This window comes from Silurus aristotelis (assembly GCF_946808225.1).
Source record: "Silurus aristotelis genome assembly, chromosome: 20".
Lineage (NCBI taxonomy): Eukaryota > Metazoa > Chordata > Actinopteri > Siluriformes > Siluridae > Silurus > Silurus aristotelis.
The window spans coordinates 14670317-14682582 of record NC_139593.1 but is presented as its reverse complement, the minus strand read 5'-3'; positions in this window follow the sequence as shown (position 1 = coordinate 14682582).

Genomic DNA, 12266 nt, shown 5'->3' with positions numbered 1-12266 from the left:
AGAACTCACGAGTCCTGACCTCAATCCCACTGAACATTTTTGGGATAAACTGGAACACCAACTACACCCCAGGCCTTCTCACACAACATCAGTGTTTGATTTCACCAATGCTCTTGTGGCTGAATACATACAAAGTACCACAGACACATTCCAAAATCTGGCTGAAGGTTTTTCCTGAAAAATCATATTCAGGTTCAAATAAGCTTGTTATTATTCAACATACAAATATATGAGAACGTTCTGTCTACGAATAATAAAGACCAAAAAAGGATTTTGTTGCCACAACTCTGTGTTTTAATCCCATAGACCAGTGGTCCCCAACCCCCGGGCCGCAGACCGGCACCGGTCAGTGGGTCACTTGGTACTGGGCCGCACAGAAAAAATACTTAACTTACATTATTTCTGTTTTATTTATTATCTGATTTTGAACGATGTTTTATTTTGGAAATTTGGAAATAACAGATTCTCTTCGCCACATCTGTCTATTAGTCACTCTGGATGCATGTCATGATGCCTCGGTCACATGTCTTACCTCCATCCGCTACCTTTTTAAAAGGGCCGTTTCGGCCACTAACACATAATACATTACCGCTAAATTGAAACCCCCAAGCTAGAAAAATGAACAAAAAACAACACAGTTGACTCACGTTTATTATTATATTTAGAAAATACCAGTTTTTATTCCGATTGTATCATTTTATTTTGTTGTATTTATCCGCTACACCTTAAAGGCCGGTCCGTGAAAATATTGTAACATTAAACCGGTCCGTGGGGACCGCTGCCCTAGACCACCCCCTCACCCCTTCACCAGACTCTCACAATCTAGTGATGAACACTCCTTTATGCAAGTTAGAAATTATACATCTTCCCCATTTTTAAAAAGAAAATAAAATTATTTTATGAAAGAATTTTATATACATATCGATTTAAAAGTAATTTCATAAAAGTTTGAGAATGAGGAACAGCCAATGATATCTATGCTGCCTCAACCTTGGTGCCAATGATCACCAGCTGACTTCCAACCTCGTATTCTCATTCATTCTTGCTGACGTAGACCAACGGGGGATGCATATTAAACATACGCACTATGTCTGGCATTAAGTATTCATGCCTGACGTGAAGTCCCCAAATGAAGGTGGGCTCAGCATCTCCAGAAAGATTGACAGGTTCTGAGCTGGGACCTACTGCCTCCTCTCAAATATTGATGCTAATGGGAAGCGGTGGAGGGATACGTGTCAGCGGGACATGCCACAAATCTACACCGCCTGTCAGGCTTGCCAAGCCAGATGGGACAAGGCACTGACAGATGAAGGTCTGTTTTGTGAAAGCATTTCTGTCTCGGCCATCTACAGTTGCCTTGACCTCGTTGAGGTTGAAGACCTTGGAGAGTGGGGCAGTAGTCAAATCGAGTCATTAATTCTTCCAGTGTGATTGTTGGTTGACCTTACACATGGTAGAGACAATAAAAATGGAATTACAAATTGAAAACATGTCTACGTTTTGAATTACAAAAATTTAATTTTTGAAATGCCTGAAAGTCAGATCATGATGCTGAAATAAAGCTTGTTTGTATATCTCAAGGGGTTACTCATGTTAGCTTTAAACAGGGATGCCAGGCCATCGTTTTTACATGAAATCATACTACTATTGGGAAACATTGGAAGTATGCATGCAGACATTTTGGGTTAAGCTTGAAAAAGGGCCACAACCACCAAGATCTTGTTCTAATGAAAATAATGTAAAAAAGGGAAAGTGTAGACAGTGTAATTACAAATGTACAAAATAATTGCTAGTATATTCTGTTTTAGGCAGTGATTAAAAGGCCACAAATCACATTTTTCACAGCTGTTTTCCACATAACAACTGATAGAAAAAAGAAAAGATTCTCTCTCTGTTTGATATCCCAATTTTGGTGGTATAGTTTCAGGCCATCTGGCAACCATTCTGCCAAATTATTTGCCTTCCTCGTGTACACATACCAGTTTCATCTCAAGCTGCTATATCTTAAAATCTTCAACATGTCCTGATTCTATATAGATGAAGATGAATGCAAATAATGATATTGGTCCATAAAGCCTTCACAGGTTCTGAAAGGTAACATTTAATTGCAAGTCAACGTGTTTACCCTGAGACATCTGTAGACATGTTACAAACATGGTTACAGGAAGTCTTCTGAAATACTGGCTTAATGTCACACTCATACCTTCTTGTGGCGAAGCAGGTTTCGAACATGCCGAGACCTGCGTATTTCGTGTGGGCAAGAAAGCCCATTCAGTGGGAAGTTGCTTTTCTTTTTTTAAATCTAATTAAATGAGGTGCCACAAAGACGTGAAGATTAGCTGTGCAGCGAAAGTGCAAATCCCTGGGCAGTCAATTTTGATGAAAATCACATTTATTGCCAGGAGCAGAAAACTGCTTGTTAGAGCTGCTTGCCTGAAGTCATCCAACCCAATGCCCCCCCAACACCAACACATACATACACACACATACACACATATACACATACACACATACAATATTGAGAATGTGTTTGGCAGCTACAATTAATATTCTTATATTTGTCTTGTTTGCTTTGAGTTAAACCATTAAGTGAGGATTTGGATTTGGACTGTAGTTAATGCCAACAGTTTGCTTCATTGACTCAGGACTACAGTCACTGTACCCCTTAAAATTGTTTATCTGTAATAAATGGACATTCGGTGCAACCCTGATGAAGATGGGTCTGGTTCCTCTCAAGGTTTCTTCCTTATGCCATCTGGGGGAGTATTTCCTTTACTCAGTCGCCACCGGCTTGCTCATCAGGGACAAACTTATAAAGAACATATTCATTTTAATCACCACATTATCTGTGTAAAGCTGCTTTGAGACAATGTTAATTGTTAAAAGTGCTATACAAATAAAAATGAATTTAATTTAATTAAATAAATTGAATTGGTGGTGGAGCCTAACCATGGAACACTAAGCACCAGATAAGAATAGGTATCAGAAGAAAACCCACATTGAGAGCATGCAAAATCAATCTAAGATTGGACTAAGGACATCTAAGATGTCTAAGGACATTTGGCCTAAGAAAAAAACCTACTGCACCACTGTTGCTTGGTAGGTAATTATTATTATTATTATTATTATTATTATTATTATTATTAGTAGTAGTAGTAGTAGTAGTAGTAGTAGTAGTATTTTTCTTTGTCTTTCTTGTAGTCTCACTCAGCATAAATTGTGAATTTATTAATAACCTCTTCATGAATCTATTTTTGTTTCTCTCCACATTATTGCACTGCAGAAATAAAAAAAAAAATCACTTTTTAACCCAGTTTATATTCTTCTAAATATAAAGCATGGCCTGCTTTGTGAAATGAGCACCTCTGCTATGGTATAAAAACAATAATTGAAGGAAATTAATGATTTATTTAAATTAGATTAATAAAAAAAAAAAAAAAGGTTCTAATTGATCTAGGAAAGTGTTCGCAAATGCTTTCTTCAGGGTATTGAAATGGGTCTAGATGTTGCTCATTGTTTAATACTCAGTCCATATATTACCATAATATTATATTTCTATTTCAGTAGTTTACTTCTTAAACACAGGATGGTGTGATTAACCTCAGTTTTCAAACGTCGCAGAAAAGTGCAAAGCATTTGATGATTTGAGTAACACCCCTTCACCATCATCGCCAGATAGATGTAAACAAAAAGTCACTTGTTTACACTTTTTTAGTCCCTGCATATGAGTTGTAATGATTTTCTGTCAGGTTCTGAAATAAAAAAAATACATCACAGCAAGCCCAGAACCATACTGTGAAATAAAAAATATACTCTGTCATGTCATGTGTAAGAGTCGTATATAGTGCAGCACTGTTTAAAAGCCGCACCTGAAATAATACAACCATAATCACATAATGACTGTGGTAATGAGGCTGCTCTTGTCAGTAATTTTCAGTCATGTTGGTCTTGAATCATATGTTTGTAAAGCTATTTGTCATGCTCAGGCAGGGGGATGACATACATTTCCTTATAACAAATTATTTTCAGCTAGAATTCTGAGAAAACCAAAGTTGTCTGCCACTGATAACACACTGCGCCCTTGGTTTTTATAAGGTTCTATCTGGTTTATGAATGAATAAACCCCCGATGTTTAGTACTAAGGTCATGTCTTTGCAAACCACAGTAACATTTTTATTCCAAATCTTTCATTTTCTCTTGACTCAAAGTGTTAAAGCGATTTCATGTTCACCTATTATGAAAATAAAGTGTGTGTCTAAAGTGGTTTCTTTTTTTTCGAAAGGTTGGATAATTACAGAAACTTGTGTGTAATCCCATGGGTAGCTGGTAGCATCTCACTCCTCCAGAATCCTTTGTTCAATCCTGCACTCAGATTACTATCCATGTGGACTTTCTAAATATGTGTGGGTTTCCCCAAGGTTCTCCGATGTCCTTCCACCTCCCAAATATGATGCCGATATACACTATGTACATCGGATAGACAGAAAATAGAGGGAATGGTGTCCATTCAAGGTGTGATCCCAGAGGAGGCTCAGATCTATTGCAGTCCTGATCAGGCTGAAGCACTTAATTGCAATGAATAAATGATGGGCGACATGGGAATACACCCTGAATGGGATGCCGGTCTATACACACTCATTAAGAAGCGGTTACATGCTGCCAAACCTCTGGCATGTTTTGCGAGGTAGTTAGAAACTGGAGAACCCAGAGGAAACACTGGACAGAGGGAAAACCAAGGAACCCTGGAGCAACAATGGGTCAATGCTAGCTGCAGCACCTCCATGGTGTCTATTATTTTCCATAGTAAAAGTACATTTATCTCAACAAGAATTCCTAATTCACCTAAATGTTATATTTTGTTCAAAAGCTATGGCTGACTATTTGTTTCAGTGTCTGAGCATAAGTATGCAGTCCCCCCAATCAGAGACAAAGCCTTAACCATTGTTCCTCTGGATTGATGAATGAAACACATTAGTAAATATTTAACCCCTATAGGACTGAAATGGTGGATGAGTGTGTAGGCAACTTGTGTAATTTGTTGCTGTGACACACAAGTCGGCATGCAGGAACAATGGGACCATATTTATTGCCATTTCGTTTTTCGATTCCAGACCAAAAAACATTTAAAAATAACCTAGATTTTCTCAAAAAGATTTGTTATGGATACATAAAAAAGTTAACTATTGGTAAGAAAAAAGCACACATTCTACATGATGTACTGAACGTCTCTATGCATAGGGTACATTTACATTTTTTTCAGTTTATTCATAATTTATGTACGCATATATATTTTTTTAAAAATAGCATTAAGAATAGCAGTAAGAAATCATTCCAGATCAGGAAGCTGACACAGTTTTGGAATGGGCATGCATAACAGGTTCCAAATCAATGGGCGAGACAACGATTTCCCCATGTATAAAAAGTTAAGGGACCCTCTGCAGTTTATTTAAATGACTATCTTAGCTTCCCACAAGTCTGTTTTTTGAATAGCCAGCCCAAGTCAAATCAATGCTTATGCTGTATAACAATAATCAAAGCAGAATTAATTATTTTTCTTAGTTGATGGAAATTGGATTTAGACGTCAAACAATTAGAAAAGGCATTCATGAATTTTTTTTCCGAAGACCTATTCCTTGAGGTGGGTCAACCTCATACATGCCGACCACGAAAAAAATGTGTCTTCTATCTTCTATGTACCCAATACTTTCACCATTATGCCTGCAATTTCAATAACTCCTTTCAATTCAGAAATACTTCATCTAGGTTTCTAGGGATTCCCAAATACCTTCTCCGCATTTTTAGGCTTACCATGCTCTAGGCCTTGACATGAGTCAACTCTCAAATACCTACCACAAAATGGTCACCTTCAATCTCCTACTCGCCCAATACCTTCACCATTATTCCTATTACATTTCCAGTTTGCACTCTTTTCAATAAAAAGGCAAATATTTTCTCCAGGTTTATAGATTTACCCTGCTCCTGAGGCCTTGAGATTGGTCAACTTGTAAATACCAACCACAAAATGTCTTCTATTTCCTACGTACCCAATATTTCCACCGCTCCGCCTATTACAATTTCAATAACTCGGTTTTCACTGTGTCTGCGTTTCTATTTGCATTTATACTCTTTACTGTGGAAATGTTGCAACGTGCATACAGGCGAAGCGTTTTCTCAACACGGATTTGACCACATTTATAGAAAAAGAGCCTGTAAATGGCAACAGACAGCCATTTATTTATAGTAATATTCAATAAGAGCAACACTAAAACAAGGACATGATTGGTTAAATGATTTCTTCAATGACTTTGAATCATCACTCTTAGTCACAAAGCATGATGATGATGATGATGATGATGATGAAGTATTATGAGTGGTGGTGCCTTAACATGTGAGCCTTTAATCAGCATGCAGTTATTGTATTAAATCATGAGTAATTAATAAGAACGTTAATGGAAATGCACAAGACGCTTGAATCCTATCCATACGTATTGTTTGAAATATTCTAGTGGCTCTAGGGGTTACTTTTCTTGGAGGCTTTGTTAGTTGGGGGTCTCTTAAAACACGTAATTAGGTTCTAAAAATTCTTTGACGGCTTTAATTCAGACGTTAAGTGGGCCAGTATTGTTGAAAGAAAAGCGATACCCTGCGGCGGTGTCTTGAGTGGGGAGAATGAAGCCCACGCTGCGCGCGCGCACTGGACGCGCAGCACCCGCGCCGTCCCGCAACGCGCTTTTGTGCGCGTTAACGTGGACGAATGATAACCACGGCGACTAAACGCCTCAAGGCAGAGCTCATTAAACGAGACTAAAGTTCACCTGCTCGTCCTCTGGATTGTTAGTAACTAGATGTTTCTCCTCAAACACAACCCCCCCATACACACATACACACACCCCGTGGTGTGCAGCAGCAAGACACCACGATGCTGTTGCTAAATGGTCTCACAAATATGTCCAAGGAGATGTGCACAGCCCAGTATCTTACTATAATAAGCAACAGCTCCAACATTATCTCAAGATCTTCATAAGGATCTGCATGATCATCAAGTGGTTATTGGTATCCAGAAAGAAAAAATAATAATAATAAAGAAGACAAAAGGTCATAAATGGGTTTCTTTAATAATGTGATAAAAAAAAAGCACATTAAAAACACATTAAAAATGAACGTTATATGCAATGCATTATAAGAAATAGTTTTATCCAAATCAGGATGCACTTTGATTCACTAATATTAAGTGCATATAATATTTCCTGCTCTCAACTAGTCTTGAAAATGTCACTGGCATTATCATAGCCATTCAAGAGCATTTACTAAAGAAAAAAAAAAAAGATTATGTCAGAATAATCAACGGATTTGGAGGTAATCTATGGCTTTGTCATGCAGGGAAAATAGAGGTTCCCTTTTTTAGAACTATTCCATCAATGCGTCATGAATATGTCCACATGAGGCCTTTCATGTCATGGGGTAATTCATGCAGTAATGACCCAGTGGCCTCAGAGAGCCGGGGCAATAAAACGTGCATTATTGTTCCTGTTGTTGACACGGTGCATTACTGATTTTACGCTCCATCTTGACCGGGGTTCTCTGGTGGAACATGTGGACAGAGGGACTCTGTGTGTGTGTGTGTGTGTGTGTGTGTGTGTGTGTGTGTGTGTGTGTGTGTGTGTGTGTGTGTGTGTGTGTGTGTGTGTGTGTGTGTGTGTGTATCTGTGTGGAGGGTTGCCCCCAAGATCTCGGTCCATCTGCCGAAAAAAAATGCTTCCCATCACATGGAGCTCAATTTGCATAATTGCATTCAGTCATGCAAGTTTTCACCCAGCTATTTAGGTGGCAAAGGAAATGCAAACGAAACAAATCAAAGCTAATCCCTCATCATATGTTCAGCACCAAGTTTCTAAGATTTATAATGACTTATTTTCTATACCTGATTTACACAACTTTGTGCAAAGTCCATACCCTAACCCATCCTGTACGCATCTTGTGCAGCTCTCAGCATCGTCGAGACTCACTTTGGGATTGTGGATGAACCCTACAGCAGGACAGGCTTTAGACCTACGTACGCGTCTTAAATTCCCATCATTGAGCAGATTCGAAAGGAAATGACTCCGAGATCCAGACTGGATGCAATCGACATCACTAGACTAGACAGCAGGAGTCTGTGCAACATTACGTCATGCGCGTTGAGGACAGAGGGAGGGAATAGTGTGGGATGGAAAGCTACATGGTCATGATCTGTTGCTGAAAGGAAAAAAAAAAAAGTGGTGAAGGTGTGGGGGTGTTCGAATCATGCTTAGAATCAAATCTTTGAACCGCAGTAAATATTAAACGAACCTATAATTCAGGGAAGAAAACACAAAGTCTTGAATAGATCTGGATAAAGACCAACTTTGATTCCTCCTTGGTGGGGAAATGGAAGTGTTAGAGCAGCATGTGTTGCAGATAAGATAGATAAATATACATATTACAGCAGTATTGTCAAGTATACCAAACGAATGGAAGCAAGGTGAAATGAAGGGCGGTGAATACCGTATAGGCTTTAGCAGCAAACTTTCTAGTGCTAAATGCTTAACACAATTAGCGGAAAAAGGAAAAAATGGCCAGAATGATCTAAATTGATAAAGTAATTTAATATAGAGTAGCTTTTTCCCTTTGATTTCTTCAAATGCGTGAATGTTGTTCCAGTCAGTGTTGATGGATTCAAGGAAGTGATGAGAAGAATATTGCATTATCCATCTATACGCTTTTGAATTATTGCGAATTCACCCTTGCGGATATCAGTCTTTATAGCTTTTTCCTTAAACACTTCGCTGCAGCAAACGGTGGCACAGGGGGACGCAGGAGTTTCACTCCTGCTAATTTATGACCAGTTGATTTGTTGCTAAGACCATTAAAGGCTTTTGTAAATGGTTCAGTCCATTTATTTGGACAGGAGTGTACATTGAATGTATGCAATATGTACACAAAAGTGCATGCTTAAAATAGAAAAATGCTGATTCGACACTTTAGTTTTAAGTCAAGTCAAGTTTATTTCTATAGCGCTTTCCACAACAGACATTGTCTCAAAGCAGCTTTACAGAAATTAACAGTTAAGGTGAATGGTGTGTATTTATCCCTGATGAGCAGCCATGGCGAGTGTAGCAAGGAAAACCTCCCTTAGATGTTATTAGGAAGAAACCTTGAGAGGAACCAGACTCAAAATAGGAACCCATCCTCATTTGGGTGACATTAAGATTGTGATTATAGTTTATTCAGTGATTATTTAGTTTGGTACTTTATAAACCCAGCTTAGACCCTGGTCTGTTGAGAAAGGCTTTTGGTCATGTATTCATATGAAAGTTTTGGATGTTGTCTTGCTTCCCTCTGTGCCTCTGCAAGCAGTAGACAAAAAAAGGAGCATTGGGTGGAATCCACTCAATTCAAAGGCCTTGTCAAAGAGTGAAAAGAGATGAGAAGGCAACTAGGGCTCCCTTAAATCATCGTTGGAAAGTCATTAGAGATCTGGCGGGGAGGACCGCACAGCTTGCGGTGCATCACACAATGTGCGGCGCTCTCTTACGCACAAAGCCTCAAATGAAGCGAGAAAGAGGAGGGAGTGGTTGTGGGACAGCTTCCTTAGGGCCCAGCAAGCACATAAAGTTTCCTGCTCATTCGCATGTGTGAAGTTATATTCATGAGTTGTTAACTGTTTTGGGCCCTTAATGGGGAATTTATTCAAAGTGATCTTTTGGGCTGCTGGGATGCCCAGATGTTTGTGAAACATTACCTAGTTTTGGGTTTGGGTTGGTTTGTTTTATTCCAACATTAAGATTCCCGGCTCTTTTTTAATCATCCTACTGAATAATATCATCCACGTTAAGGTACGTTTAGCAGGATTATAGCTTGCGAGATGAAATGTAAGATTTAATAAGTATTTTAGACACTCTATCAGAGGTCACCTGAGATGCTGAGATGAATCTGAGACAAAGAGACGTTTTGTATGAAGTAGAGGGTATTCTTTCATTTCTTTTCAGAAGTAATTGGGGTCACCGTTTTCCTTTGCTCCACACTTTTCCAGAGGACTAAAGAGCACAGCCTGTTATTTAATTACTTGGAGATGTTTTTTTTGGTTACAGGTCACGGGTCAGGAGCTGTTGATTAAACAAAGCTAAATAACTTAGAATACACGAGAGGGTAAAAAAAAAGCTCGAGGGGCTTTTCATCTTTCTCCAAACTGCGCCAAATGTCTGCAATCAAACCAGTTTTTCTTTGCTGTGATGGTGCGGGGGTGCGGTAACGAAGGCGCTGTCGGATCCGCATCAGAGAAGGTCGGACTAATGACTTGTGAATTGCGTTGAGGGGGCAATTAGTGAGTGGAGTGATGGCACGCGAGGCGAGAGGGGGATACGGACAGGTGCGCGCGTGCGTCAGGGTGCGAGCGCGCGTGCGTCAGGGTTCGAGCGCCAGAGACTTACTTACCCTCCTTTCCTACTGTCCCCCCCAACACACACACACACACACACACACACACACACACACACACACACACACACCATCCGCGATAACCGCCAAGCAACCCCGACACACACCCACACAAATACGCACATACACACATCTCCCCAAGTTCCCATCCCCAAAATGCAAGGGGACAGAGGCCAAATCCCCTCGTTATCATACGAAAAGACTTAAGCCCTTGCTTAAAAAAACGACTCAAACGACCAACTTCACACAACAACGACCAGGCGTTCATGAGAACAAATGCCTCGACAATGGCACGGCCACTCCGCTTTTCTCTTTCGCCTTACAGCAAATGCAAATAACAGCTCACCGAGATGGGATTTTTCGCAGCTCTCACTAATTCCACCTTTGTTCAGCTCGCGTGCAGGCGCCCAGACTGACACGCAGGTCACGTGAAGGTCCACGGCTAATTCTTTTTTTATTTCGAAAAAAAAAGGGCTTTTAAAATACACTTGCAATTGTCCATAAAAAAAAAAAAGCCCATGACAGCCTGGAGAACCTTTTAGAAGAGTCTGGTGGTAGGTTCAGTGCTGAGCATATCAATGAAGGATTTGTTTCTGACGTCATAAACTCCTCGAGATGGGTGGTAATGTGCAAAGTTATATATAAAGAAATTGGATGCATTTCTTACTAAAAAATAACCAGCATTTCCTTATTTTAAAAACTTACAAGGTAGATCTGGGGGTACCGCCATTTCTGCATTAAAGGTAGGGGGTACCACTATTTCCATGCTTAGGGTACTGGGGGTGCCACTATTTCATTTTTAAATTAGAGGTTCTGGGGGTTCTGGGGGAACCAAAAAATATATATTTTTGGAAGTGAGCTTCACTTCATCTTTATATGTGTGCCTTTGAATCTACCACACCTCTAATTCCCCCTTTTTCTGAGAATGCAGGGAGAAAGAATTGTCAGTATGATAGGTCAAAAATCAATTCTATTTAAAAAAGAAAGCTGCAAGAGTGAAATAGTTCCAGTGATTTTTATTTCAATGTAGATAAAAGCTTGGATTCAACCCAACACCATAACCGTAACTTTTATACAAGTATAAAACGATTTGGAGAAAGCATTATAGGGCTATACACACACACACACACACACACACACACACACACACACACACACACATACACACACACACACACACACACACACACACACACACACACACACACACACACAGGAATTTAAAACTTTTTTGTCTATAGCATGATGGTGGCAGATGGATTTACCCTCTTTGTCCTTCTGTTGGACGGCAAGTGTTTGTTCCGCGGATGGAAAAAAAGCACAGAAGAGGAACAAAATCTCTTAAATACCCGTGACCAACCTCATCGCTCCCTAAACGCATTTTAATACGAGGCACCCTAAAGCCCCCCTCCACAAAGCCCTGGCCAATTCATCGACCATCTTGGTGCGGTGAAAAGAGTTATATCGGTGATCGTGGCATGCACAAAAGGAGCGCATGCAGAGGCGCTTCATTATGGTCCACTTAGGCGCGGCAGTGTGTGTGAAAGCGCTGCTGGATGCCTGATGTCTCCAATGGAAAACCCTGCCATGCCATTATCATCAAGGCGTTAACGAGGCCTTCATATGCCTTTGATATAATCTGACTATACAGATCTTTTTTTTTTTTAATCTGCTCGGCCTAAATCCTATTGGTAACGGGGTATTTTTTGTTCACCTGGCATAGCAGGCGAATGGGTATGAGTAAGAGTAAGGGGAAAGGAAGGAGGAGGCGCGCAGACAGCCACATGCTTCATGCATGCTAAACGAGTCCA